The sequence below is a fragment of the Ochotona princeps genome, chromosome 1, assembly GCF_030435755.1.
Source record: "Ochotona princeps isolate mOchPri1 chromosome 1, mOchPri1.hap1, whole genome shotgun sequence".
Lineage (NCBI taxonomy): Eukaryota > Metazoa > Chordata > Mammalia > Lagomorpha > Ochotonidae > Ochotona > Ochotona princeps.
In genome coordinates this window covers 123,617,036-123,630,157 of record NC_080832.1, presented here as the reverse complement: position 1 = coordinate 123,630,157, position 13,122 = coordinate 123,617,036, and the positions used below count along the sequence as shown (strand labels likewise).

At 40.1% G+C, this 13,122-nt stretch overlaps 1 protein-coding gene across 2 annotated transcripts in view; it reads left to right on the top strand.

Annotated features, from left to right (window-relative positions):
• The window catches only part of CDKAL1 (CDK5 regulatory subunit associated protein 1 like 1), a 648,926-nt gene that overhangs the window by 450,800 nt on the left and 185,004 nt on the right, over positions 1-13,122 (top strand). The window lies entirely within an intron of this gene.

The following is a 13,122-nucleotide window of genomic DNA, read 5'->3' as shown; positions in this document are numbered from 1 at the left end:
CTGTATTCACGCATGACAGTTTTCACATTTTACATGGAGGAAAAATTAGAATTGTTTCAATGACTGATTTTGTGCCACAAACATTAAGTCAGACCCCACGTACAGCCCCCTGGTGCAACCTTAATAAATGCAAACTTTATTTTTAGTAATGACCTTTCATAATGTGAGCCTTGATCCATTGAGATGCTGTTCACTTCTGATGCATCTCCAAATCCTTCTTTTATGCATTTTAAATCAACACACGCTTGCTCTGAATTTCTGCATGTGGATAGACGGAGATGTAATTTAAACACATCTGTTCAAATATGCATTTCAGATCAACTTGGTGCTGGTTCTCATAATACGATGGAGTTTTTGACGGTATTAGATCCCTAAAGTACACAACAGATGGTATTTATTAGAGAATGAATAGAAATGAAGTTTAAAGATGTTGAGCTTTTTGTCTTAAGTCACTCATTTTTTTTTACTCATAAAAATAATGATGGTCTGCAGGCTCGGATTCATACGATAAAGCCTTATGTGAGGCTATTCTCTTTATAAAGGACATCTCTATGAGATTGAGATGAAGTGTATATTTCATTGAGTAGTCATCATCAGCTGCAAAAGCTCAGATTGGAAATGGGTAGAGATAAGCTATCGCCAATTAGATATTAGCTACAATTAATGTTTAGTAGGTTATGCGAATTTTGGCTTTAAATAGATGGAGTGGCTTTCCTGAAAATCCTTGGTTTCTTTAGGCATATGTCAATATTTTCTGATTAAAATAACATTAAACATTGGGATTACTGCTTCAGTGCCAAAAGCACAGTTTTTTCCTAATCTTCAGCACTAGCCTTGTATTCACCTTGGATACTTACACTGAGAATAAATGACATAATATATCCATAATATGTCAACCTAATACTAGCATTCAGAAATCCATTGCCTTTCAGATTTATCATTTTCAGCTGCAAACTGTAACTAAATTATCTCCAGTGCAATAGTAGAGGCAAATATGACAAAACTGGGTTTGGCTCTTTGCTTGTTTTTGCCTCGCCCTCCCCCGTCTCTCTATCTCTCAAACACTCTACACTTACATATGTTTATGTCCATGCCTAACAATGAGAAGCTGACAAGACTGTGGTTAGTTATGTGACGATAAGCTCCCCGTGGGGGACAGTGACTGTTGCTGGGTTTTTGGAGCTGTAATAACTAGCTTTTAACACTCATTTCCAGCTTCAGCATTTGTAACATTGGAAACCAATTCCAAGGAGCTGGATCAAGGATAAGAAACAAAATCTCTACGTGCATGTCTTTTTCTTGCATTTGATAGGAAGCAATGTTCTCACGTCTGTAATCAGATGCAAGCAAAACCAGACCGAGATTACTTGTAAGCTATTATTGACTTCTGTACGCAACACCAACAGATAAGGCTTTTTCTCATAGATTAGACAGAGAGTGCGAAAGGAAAGCGATTATTTGTGAGGTAACCCACAGTTATGTGAAGCAGTAATAGAAAACATTTTAAAGTATTTGAAATAATATAATTGCTTTGCACTGGGAGCACGTCCATGAATAAAAGATGTCAGCAGGTGTCCTGCTAGTATAGAGTCTCATGCTGTTGTATTTATTGGAAATTTGCACACCGTCAGCAGATTTAAATTTGTAAAAAGTAATCGAAACAGAAGGTTTGAACAAAAAACTCAGGCTTAAAAATTGCTCCTTTAAATTATATTCCCAATTTAATAAAATAGTTTTCGCATCAAATAACCTTTCTATCATATATTTTTTTTCATTGTTAATTCCAAAAAATCATTTGTTTTCTTTACATTTCAAATTTTTTTTTCTGCAAAAGGGGTTTCATTATATGGTCTACAGTGTTTGCTTATCATGTTTAATATTGGAGATTTGCTATGTCTTTTGTTTTTAAATTTTGTGGACTATATTAATTTTGATGTATCTATCCCGCCGTTTTTATGATTAGTAGCGAATAATCTGGCAAAGTCACATTGATTTAATCAGGGTACAAAGAAGCACTTCATTAATGTTTTGCATTCATTTGTAAGATTGATTTTGATGAAGTAAATTCCAGGAGTAACACAGTTTACCTGTTAGAAGGTATTTTCTTTCAAATGTTTGAAGCAGGACTTACCTGGTAAGCGTATTTTCTAAGATGCTTGCACCTTTCATGTGATAAAGGAACACTTACCTAGAGTGCAATTTGATGTCGTCACTATTTTTATTGCTTTCAACTACCAGGGAAAATTCAAGTTGAAATCCTCCATTCACAGTCCATTTAAAGTCAGCTGCAATTTCCTTCCCAGTATTTCTTATCAATGGGGTACACTAATTCCACTTACTGGATGCTCGTTTGTCTTGTGTAACCTTACATGATCATTTCCTTCTGGCCTCTCTTTGCCCTTTGGCTTCTCTTTCCATGCTACTTAACTTTCTAGGTGCTGCTTGTGCATTGAGCACTGGGAATACTAAAAATCCAAGTGATCTGGTTCTACCTGCAATGCCTTTACCCTAGCCAGCCACAACCAGCCCTATTCCTTCCCTGTTTGTCAGTGTTCTAGTTGAGATCATCCTGGTTTGGTTTTATATCATCTTTCACTGAAACCATTCTTGCTTATTACCAGAATCATCTTACTTATATATGGCTTCTCCCAAGTCTCTTTGGCCTTGCTTTCTGCTAAACTCTTTTATGTGCTGGTCCTAGCCTCCTTTGTAGCTAAATATTCCATCACTTTCATTCATACACATTGCATCCCGTGTTGTTTGGGATTGGTTTCTTGTTACTGAATGCCTTTCTGTACTCACATTATCCACTGGAGTCAGCAGTGCAGTCATAGCATTTGTTGAGCATGCAGAATATGGCTAGCTATAAGAATATAATACATACAACATTTCAAAAGAGTATAACATATATCACTGGCTTTTATATTAACTACATGTTTGATAAATAATTTTCATATACTGTGTTTGGAAAGTTACGAATCTTGAGTCGAACCTTGTGGTGCAGTGGGGTGAACTACCAGTTAGGATGCCCACATTCCGTATCAGAGTGCCAGCTCCTGTCCCAGCTCCTGGCGTCCAATCTAGCTTCCTACTAATTCCCAAGAGATACCAGTAGAAGGTAGCCCGAAGACTTGGGTTCCTGATACCCTACTGGGAGACCTGGATGGAGGAACCTAGGCCATCCCTGACTATCATGGGCACGTGGGGAGTGAACCAAACAGATGGAAGACCAGCCTCCATCTCCACTTCTCTGTCTGTTTCTCAAATATTAAGCGTATATATTTTAAAAGTTAGTAATTTCACCTGTTACTTTTTAAAGATTTATTTACTTTTATATTAAATGCAGATTTACAGAAAGAGGAAGAGAGAGATTGTCTCTCTGCTGGCTCACTGTTCATATGGTCACAATGGCCAGAACGGAACCAGTTCAAAGCCAAGATCTAGGAGCTTCCTCAACTGGCTCCTATACAAGATGCTGGGGCTGCAACCAGAGGCTTAGCATACTATACGACTTCACCAGCCTCACTTGTTACTTGTTTTAATGGGACTGTTAGAAAACATATCAATGTATGTTCTACTTGTACCGTATTTCTGCTGTCAGGGACCATTCTGTATGTATGATTCTTCAGGTAAAATATGAACACCTGTACGACTTTCATGAAGGTATCTTGGATCTCTCACTCTCTGCATGGCAGTACTGAGCCTACAGTGCTTGTGTAGCAGTTTTGCAATGTGCTCTGGGTTGGATTGATTTACCGGGTAATAAGATATGACTGAGCACAAGGCTGAGAATTCAGAGCCAAGCTTCATGGATTCACATCACAGCTCTGATCTTTACTAACTCTGTTACCTAGAAGTCACTTAAGCCTTCTATGCTTTTGTAAAATTAAAAAAAGGAAAAAGTAGGGATGGTGATAGTGCCTACCTTGTCCAAGTGCTGGGAGGATTAGATAAAAAGAGAAAAATTCCAAACATGATTTACTGTGATTGGGCCATAGCCAAAATGAGGACACACTGCCTGCAGGCTATGAGTATAAGGAATATATGGAACATTGAATTTGCTATTTAGATTTGAGTCTGCATCCCCAGCTGCCTCAGTATTTATGCAGATATTCTCAAATCTGAAAAAAAAAATCTGAAGCAGACATGGTCCGTGCATTTCTGGGCAGTTTCCCCTTCTGCTGTCTGCTGTGCTGATCTCTGTGAGCGAGACCTTAACGAAGGTGTAGCATCCTGGTGTCTGGCATGTCACACAGTGTGGGAACATAGGAGGTCCTTATACAGCTTTGGTTAGATTAGCAACTTAATCGAATGTTGATTAAATTGAATGTGCTTTGAGAAGTCATCAAAGCCCAAAGAAACTCTTCTGCCTGCAGGATTTTTAAAAATGGTTGTGGTCTGAGGAAAACTGCATTAATATTTAAAGTTCTCTCTGGCTTTCCGTTCCTGTGTGATATTGTTTCCTCCTTTTCTGCTTTTCCTAGTGGTATGTCCTGGCCAACACTCCTAAGTATGCTTCTTACGACTGTCCTCTCTTTTTGAAAAAAAAAAAAGTTGTGGGCTCACTTAGAGATGTATTCTCTCTCCACACTTTGATGTTTCTCTCCGCACTTTCGGGCCACTGAACATTGCTCTGTCCATCCTTCTGATTTACAGGGCCCACATGCCTGTGCACTTTCTCAGAGTCGTTCTTGGGATTGTTATGTTCCGTTTATGTATATCCCATGTGCAGAACACATCCCCATACAATGAAAAACAATTCTTCACAGCCCCCCAGGGAATGCAGCTTTGTACTAAGAGCGGGGAGCTCAGAGCGGGCAGCAAGTTTATGGCTCTCAACAGGTGACTCTTGCTTTGGACAGTTACCGTGGCGAGATAACAGTAATTAATTTGGTTTTGCTGTCTGGGGTCTCTTCATTTCTTTTTCTATTTTTAAGTCAGAAATGATTTTTGTTTTAAAAAAGTCTTTAGTAAGGAAAATGTTTGCTGTAATTAAAGCTACATGCATAAAGGTTGACATGGAATATAAATATAAGGGTGTCATGCTTTGTTGCAGTTCAACATAAGGTGGCAGCTCATTATAGCTCATGTCCTGCTAAACCCCCACAGTGTCTTTTTTCTCTCCCCATGTAATTCCAAGGTCATTTTCTCTAAGGCTTGTGGTGCCTGTCTTGTTGAGGCTGTCCCCTGATGCTCTCATCAGCTGGCACAATAGTGCTGTAAATGCTGTACAGCCTTCTATTCTGCGTCTGTTTCCTACTGCTTGCTGATAGGTGTTCAGTTCATACTAGTTGAATTGAATCAAACTGCCATTAAGTCAAGATGCCATCCTGATACACCTGACCACCTACTACTTCGTAATCGCCTCCATACACTTCCTCTCTCCACTATTTATCACAGAATTTTCTCCTTTACTACCCTCTTTGGAGACAATAGTGTTCAGATTCTGATTGCCCTTTGCAAGTAAACTTATCACCCCTTCCTTCTCAGGATATTTTTTTAAAGATTTATCTATTTTATTGGCAAGATAGATTTACAGAGAGAAGGAGAGATGAAGACCTTTCATCCTCTGGTTCATTTCCCAAATGACTGCAAATGGCTGAAAATGAGCCTATCTGGACACAGGAGTTTCCTCCAGGTCTCCCATGCAGGTGCAGGATCCCAAGGCTTTGGTACTTGAGAGTACTTGGGACCATGCAGTTGAGTAAGCAGTAGAAGTTTATCTCTTACCGTGTCAGAGGCTGGGAAACCTACAGTCCGGTAGGCTCAGTGGTTCATGCAGGCTGGCTTTTCATAGAAGGTGTCACATGGGTGTCCTCACAGGCATAAGAGAAGAAAGGGCCAGCCACAGCTCTCCCTTCAACCTCCAGCCCTTGGGTCGCAACCATGAGATGGAGCCCTCATGACTCTATCCCCATCCAAAGACCCCACCTCTTAGTACCTGAGGGGATTACGTTTGAGCGTGCATTCTGCAGGAAACAGTGAAAAACAAGAACAAAACCAAACAAAGGTGGGCATTTCTGCGTGGTCCTCTGTGAGCCTGTGAAGGCATGCCTCTGGTTTGAATCGTACATAGACACTTTGGTGTATGTGTCAAGGTAGGAACTGTCCAGGATCTGGCATCCAGTGCTGCCATGTAGTGATCAGTCTGCCAAAATGTGATGTAATCAGTGCTACTTTCTAGACCTTGCATGATTTGTGGCATGATGTAAAGTGTTAAGATTAACAAGATTTTTTGTTTTCTCACTGACTGCAAGCCAGAGGCTACTTGTATCTGTTAATGTTTCTAGTCTCATGGGATCCTATCTCTGTTTCCCTCATTTTGACATCCCAGAAAGTATGTGTGATGAGATGTAAGCTTCTGTGAATCTCTCTTTGTTGGCAACTGGCACAGATATGTTATCCGGTGAGGATTTTTTTTTTTCCTTATGTTTCCTTGGCTGAAACGACAAATGCATAAGTAGAGCCCTGGGAGCCAGAAGTGCTAATCCCAGGCCTTTTTTCCTATCAGCTAGCTGCGTAAGCATGGGCAAGCGACCTGGCCTCAGTGCCTTGTTTTGTTTTGTTTTGTTTTGTTTTGTTTTCTAACATGGGGGTAGCAATCTAATAATGGAAGAGTGGATGAAAATTAACATTACACGGGGGGTTTTTGTAGCAGTTACAGGGTCATGGGACAGCATTGGTGCTCGTGTACAGCAGTCGCAAGTCCCTAAGAGATGATATCCAGTAGTAATTTCTGAGAGAAGAGGACCTTTGGGAGCGGTGTATCTGGCATCCTTCAGTGTTCAGTGCCCTTCATCAGTAGGAGGCAGTGGTTCGCTTGATCACAGATTCTGAAATCAGGTGCTAGGTGCATTCAGTTCCAGACCCAGCTGCTCATTGCTGGGTGTTGCTCAGTAGGTGGCTTTGCTCTGCTGCATTTCCAATACCAGTCCTATAAACTGAGGAGATGGCCTGTCTCCTAGCCTGCTTTGAGGAATCAGTGAGTCATCATACGAAAAGCCCTTGCAAGAGTGTCAGCAGCAGCTTTTATTACCGTAAGCTTAGAGAGGGTGGGAATGCCACAGTCTGAACCCCATGTGGAGCCAGCTCATGTGTGACTAACGCTCTTTCCTTCCCTACATGATGACTCTGGGGGTTGCTGTAATGACCCCGATGTTCCCTAATGGAGTGGTTTCACTCTCGAGCTTTGCAGTGTTTCTTGGTCGAAGCTCTGCTTTTGCCAGTGTGGTACTGACACCCAACATCTGGTACTGCTGAGGAGGGTGAAGGAGAAGACTCTGGAAGAGCTGCAGTGGCCCAAGGGGAATTGGGTTACTGGGAGTTGGGATGACCTTGGAGCGTCTTGCAGGCCGACGAAGCACATCTGAGGCTTCTGTGGTGGCTGACTGTGGGAACCAGGAAGTGGCACAGCTGCGAAGCCAGCCAGTGACAACCTCACAAAGCCCTTTCCTGTGGTAGAGACACAGGCCCAGCGGGCATCTGAGAGGCTGTGTCCGAACAGGGCGAAGTCCCTGACAGAAGCAGTCAGGTTGCAGATGTGTTTGTGTGGACAGGGTTCTTGGGCACTGCCATCCTTAACCACAGCAGGCCTCGTAGGTGGTGACCACTGGGAACTTTGAGGAAAACACACCATCTAGTCCATAACTGGTATGGGAGTGATGGGACTCCTCCCTTTCTAAAGCAAACGTGATCACCCGTGAGGCAGAATTAGGGTCAAACTCCTTTTCAGGACCCTTGACTACAGCCTATACTATACCCCTTTGCCTACATTTTCACAGAATGTTGTAGGTAAAGTCATTATTTAATATACAGGTCCTACAAAAAAAGATTATATAAAATGGAATTAAAAGCTGAGTTTACTTTGGCTTGAAAGGTTTTTTGAAGTCCATGCATAGCAGTGAGTAATCTTCAGGAAGGTCCCAGTGAATGTGTAGGTTGCAAAAAAAAAAAAAAAATAGGCATGGATTTCAACATGGTTTAGAACCAGATAAACATCATCTAATTCTGTTTTTCCACCGGTTTTTCACAGTACCCTTTTGTATAAATATTGAACCAGTCTCAACATCCTAATTATTCCTAGAAATAGAAATGTTCAAGTGAAATGTTAAAAACACAGCATGTTTTTCCAACTGCGTTTTGACTTCAGAACTGCGACTGGGCCTCTAAGCAGATCAGGTGAACTGCAGCTCTCGTTTTCTCAGCAGCAGCCACCATCTGGCCTGTCCTCAAAAGAAGCCCATGGCCTACAAAGCCCTTTGGATCTCCACTGGCACTTCCCCTGTTCTGGATAACCTCCAGGACTTCACAGGCAAATTCTGAGATTGATGCTAGCAAAAAAAAAAAAAAAAAGTTAACACAGTTACTATAGGGAATTGTAAATGAGTTAAGATACTAAGAGAAAATCAAGGAAATTTTCATTCAGAGACATAAGCCACTCTGAATAGTATGTTCAGCTGCAGTGAGGGTGCTGCATCTGAGTTGGATCAATAAGAGTATCATATACCCACTGTCCCTGAAACTTACAATGGATTGTCACTGGCATTGTTTAGCAAATATCAGAACCATGTGGCTAGTTGGTTAGGCTCTCAGGCAGATGCTAAATATTGTTGGCTTTCAGGGTCATGTGATCTGTTGCAACTACTCAAGTCCGTGTTGTACCATAGGCACCATAGGTAGTGTGCAAATGAATGATATAGTTGTGTTCCAGTAAAACTTTATTTACAAAAATAGGCAATGGCTGAATTTGACACATGATATATAGTTTGCTAATCCATGGCCTAATGAAGGTAAATTAATTTTAAGCCAAGACAACAACAGAAATTCAGTGAATAAGGAACAAAGAAAATAATAGAAATCACTCTGTTTTGATTGAATGGTTTCTGTTCTAGTTTCTGTCCTCTCATCTCCCCTACCTTTCTCCAGCTCTCTCTCTCTCTGGAATTTGATTTTCATAATTCCTGCTCAGGATTATTTATGATGATTCTGCACAAATTGTACTTTCAAATGACATATGACTTGAACTGTAATGTCTCTGAGTACCATTTCTTAATGATGCCATTTCTATTACAGATAATAATTTGGCTAATTTCTTATTAATAATTGGATGGACAATAGAGACAACTGCATTACAACTGTATGGTTTTATAAATTATTCTTCCTGATACTTGGTGTTTAGTCACGTTTGAGTTTTGCCTTTCAATTAAAGAATACTTTGAGCTGAGTTTGAGTCTATAAAATTTCAATAAGTGGGGTATTTTTTCAAAGTTTAATTTCAAAAGATTTAAGAAATTTGCTCAATTTTGTAATTTTTGCCCTGTCCCGATATTCGTTTAATTGGTTCTGCTAATGTGAATGCCCTTTCAAATATGAAAAAATAAAGCAAGAGGGTAAGGTTGATTATTTCTGTAATTGGATTTTCTCTTGAATAAAATGATTTCACCCACTTTATCTTTCTGACTTGAGGGACAGGGGTGGGAGCCCAGTTTCCTTTCATGTTGTAGTCCGCAGCAAGCCGAAGAAGGTGTGATGTGTTCCGACATGGTGGGATGGGGGACTGGTTTGGGGGGTAATTAATTACGGATGCTGAATGTACTCTGGCCTCGGCTTTCATTCCCAAATCTAAATCTCCACTGTGTGTAAAATAATTCCATCCAGGAAGAATTCTAATTACTTTAATAATTATCGTCTTATCTCCAAATGGAATTCAGACATTTACTGCAGTTTATGAATGTTAGAAATGTTTCATTTCCTTTTCACCTTGAATAACAGAAAAATACACATTACTGAATCCGGCTTCATTGAACCTTGTAATTCATGTTACCATAGAAACAGAAAAACTCAATATAAGAATTGTGTTAACAGTACCATAGATAGTAAATACCTTCACTCCAACCAGCGGGATCATAAAATGATTTTAATAACAGATGTGTAAGGATTCTTTGAAATTTAATATGGTCCCTTTTAAATATTATAACCATCTTATCCAGTATGCTTACTTTTAATTTTTAAAGTAATATCTTTGCTCTTATATAAGCTTTGTGCTGATTCTAAAATATTTGCCGTGGAGTGCCGGCATAATGTTACAGGATAGAAAACTTACTTAACGTTCTTATTTAATTTTCGGTTAACACTGATGATTCATTTGAGTTTTACTTGAAGCCAAACTGTATGTTTTGGATTCATGCCAAGTTAGAAATGCAACGAATGGCATTGAATTCCTGGTGCCATCCCTGTGTGTTGACCGTACCTTGTCTCCCTTCCCCCTTTTAAGGCCACATGACAACCATGTTGCATTTCGAGTTTCAGAAATGATTTTTCAATACATCTATCCAGTTGTTACCACAGATATTTAGCGTTTTTTTAAGTCATTTTATCCATGTATTTCTTTGTCCTTGTTTTACAGATTGCTTTTTTTGCTTCAAAAACTATAGGAAATTGAAACAAAATGACTCATGTAGGAATTATTTGGTTTTTTTGTTTTGTTTTGTTTTTTAACCTCTGAAAGTAGTTTTATTTCTTTCAAAGGCAGAGAGTAGTTTGAAAACTAATTGCTACTAAATATTTTTCAGAAAGAAACCTTCAAAGGCTGCCTTTGATTATAAATATCAAGTATGTTGGGTAAGTTAATTGATTGCTATCCTCTAGCTCTTGCCCAACATTTGAGAACAATTTCTACAAACAAGTAGATTCAGATTTCTGTATAAAAGAAAGAAATTTTATAGGTTTTCTTCAATGGAAAATGACACCTATTCTTGCCTAGGAATACATATATATTCTTATTCTATTTTGTCTGCAGTAAATACAGTTGAGACTTTTTAAAAGTCTACCTTTTAATTGTCACTTTCCAATATATTGCTAAGTGAATATGTAGATTTGTAAACATATTCTCATTAAATCTAAACACTGGTGAATTTGATATTTTTTTTTTGATCAGGGTCTTGTCAGGAAGAAAAACCATACTAAGACTCCTTTTTAACATTTTTAATAGATTGATTTATTTAGTTTTGAAAGGCACGTTGTCACAGAGAAGCTGAGAGATGGGGAGATTGATTTTCCATTTACTGGTTCATTTCCCAAATGCCTACAAAAGCTGGGCTGGGCCAAGGTGAAGCCAGGAGGCAGGAACTCCATCTGGGTCCCCCCATGCCGGTGACAGGCACCCAGTACTAGCGCCATTGTGTGCCTTCCCAGGTATATTATGAGCTGGATCTGCAACAGAGCAACCCAGTGTGCACATGGCAGTCTCACATGGGATGTAGGTGTCTCATGAGGTGGCCTCACCAGCTGTATCATCACACCCATGCCTATGCTTGGTGTTTCTCACCAAGAATGTTTAACATAGGAGATTGGTTGCATAAAGCTCAGAAGACTGTTAACTAAAGGAGCAACATGGAAGAGGGTTGATGATCAAATATGCCATGGCACGTCCTAGACCCTGGAATCTCAACCTCAGAACTAGAAGCAAAAAGTGCCATCCATTGGATGCACAGCTCCAGTGTTACAGCCCAGAAGATTTCTGGAGACTCCCAGTCAGTAGGAATAATATCTGTTTTCGTGATCTCCAAATACCAAAATAGTTGACAAAGTGGAGACAGTTTCACTTAGTGAGTTTTATGAAAGTCAAGTCACACGAAAGTGACATTTGTCCACTTTTTAATTTGCACACTTCCCCAAAGCAACAGCATATTGTGTCTCAGTTTATGGATCGTACAAGACACTACTTCAAAGATGACTTCAGCTTGGATGAACCTTTCTTTCCCTGTTAATCATGGACTGTCTTACCAGTTCTAGGGTTACCTCTTGCCCGTCATCTTTTTTTTTTTCTAAAACTCCACAGACATGTTTATTAACATATTATTAAGCCCACCAAAAAAAAACAAGATCATAATAACCACTTCCCTTAGAAAAATGTCACATTCTATTTTGCGTACAGTATCCGGGCTTCTGACACCAATAAATAAACAGAATGACATAAAAAAGGTAGGGAAGGCAGTGCTGTCAAGCTGTTTGATTTCCTTGGCATTTCTTTCATCTTTATTCATTATAAATTTGCCTATTTGAAACTACAGTGTCCACCTGCTCATAAGTGTGCTATAGGAGAGTGATCCCAGGTACTTAGTGACAACGCAGTTAGAGGGCAGATGAGTGGATGGAGGGACAGACAGATGGATGCATAGCTACTCATCAAATGAACACCTGTTACCAAAGACAAAACTTTGTATGAAACTGCCACTTAAGAAGCGAATTACTTTCTAGGTGAAATCTTGTCTGCTTAGAGCTCAGCATGGCTTGGCCAGTTTTTATTTATGCAATCACTTTTGACATAACAAACTTTCAGAAACAAACTTCATGCTGACGTGATGCCTTCATTAGAGATTTAAAAACTTGTTTGTCAGGTTTTACCGCAGCCAGAAGGTTTACCAGATCTAAAGTATTTTAGGGTTTCTTATCTTTTATGCATAAACCAGCTCACCAAATGTCAGTGTCTTCCAAGTTCAAGTGATACAGTTTGTGCTAAAGACAAGCCTGATGGTCATGTTGTGGAAGGTCTCTTTCATTCAGGATGTTTTAGATTCTGATTACATTCCCTCCGTGGTTTTCCAATGGTTGACCTGTAGTGCCAGAGGCAGAGAGGGAAGGTGAGCATGCATAGGGGGCCTGAATGTGCTGGAAGGACAAATCCAGGTTCAGGGCGGCTGGTGCAGTTTGGTCCTCACGTCTGTCAGTCTCAAGGAATCCAAAGCCAACTGGCATCTGCCAGTTCCCTGCTGTGCGCAAGCTGCTGTTCCAAATGCTGTACTTTGATTGCTTGACTTGAGCTTCCCAGTGAGGCCGGCAGAGATGTGATGTTGGCCCTGTTCCGGGGAAGGGCCTGAGGGTCTGATTAGTCAGAAAACTTGAACGAAGGTGGCTTGTAACCATGGCCCCAAAGCTTTCTTAGCCTAAATTGTGATTCCTTTCTTCTGACACTCTTGCTACTTCTTCTGTTTGAACTGTGTGCGAAGTGAACTAATGAGGAGCTGGCATAGTCTTGGAGCAGATTAAGCCACCACGTGCAATGCTGGCATCATCCCATTATGGAGTGTCAGTTTAGCAAAGCAGCAGAAAATGGCCCAAGTT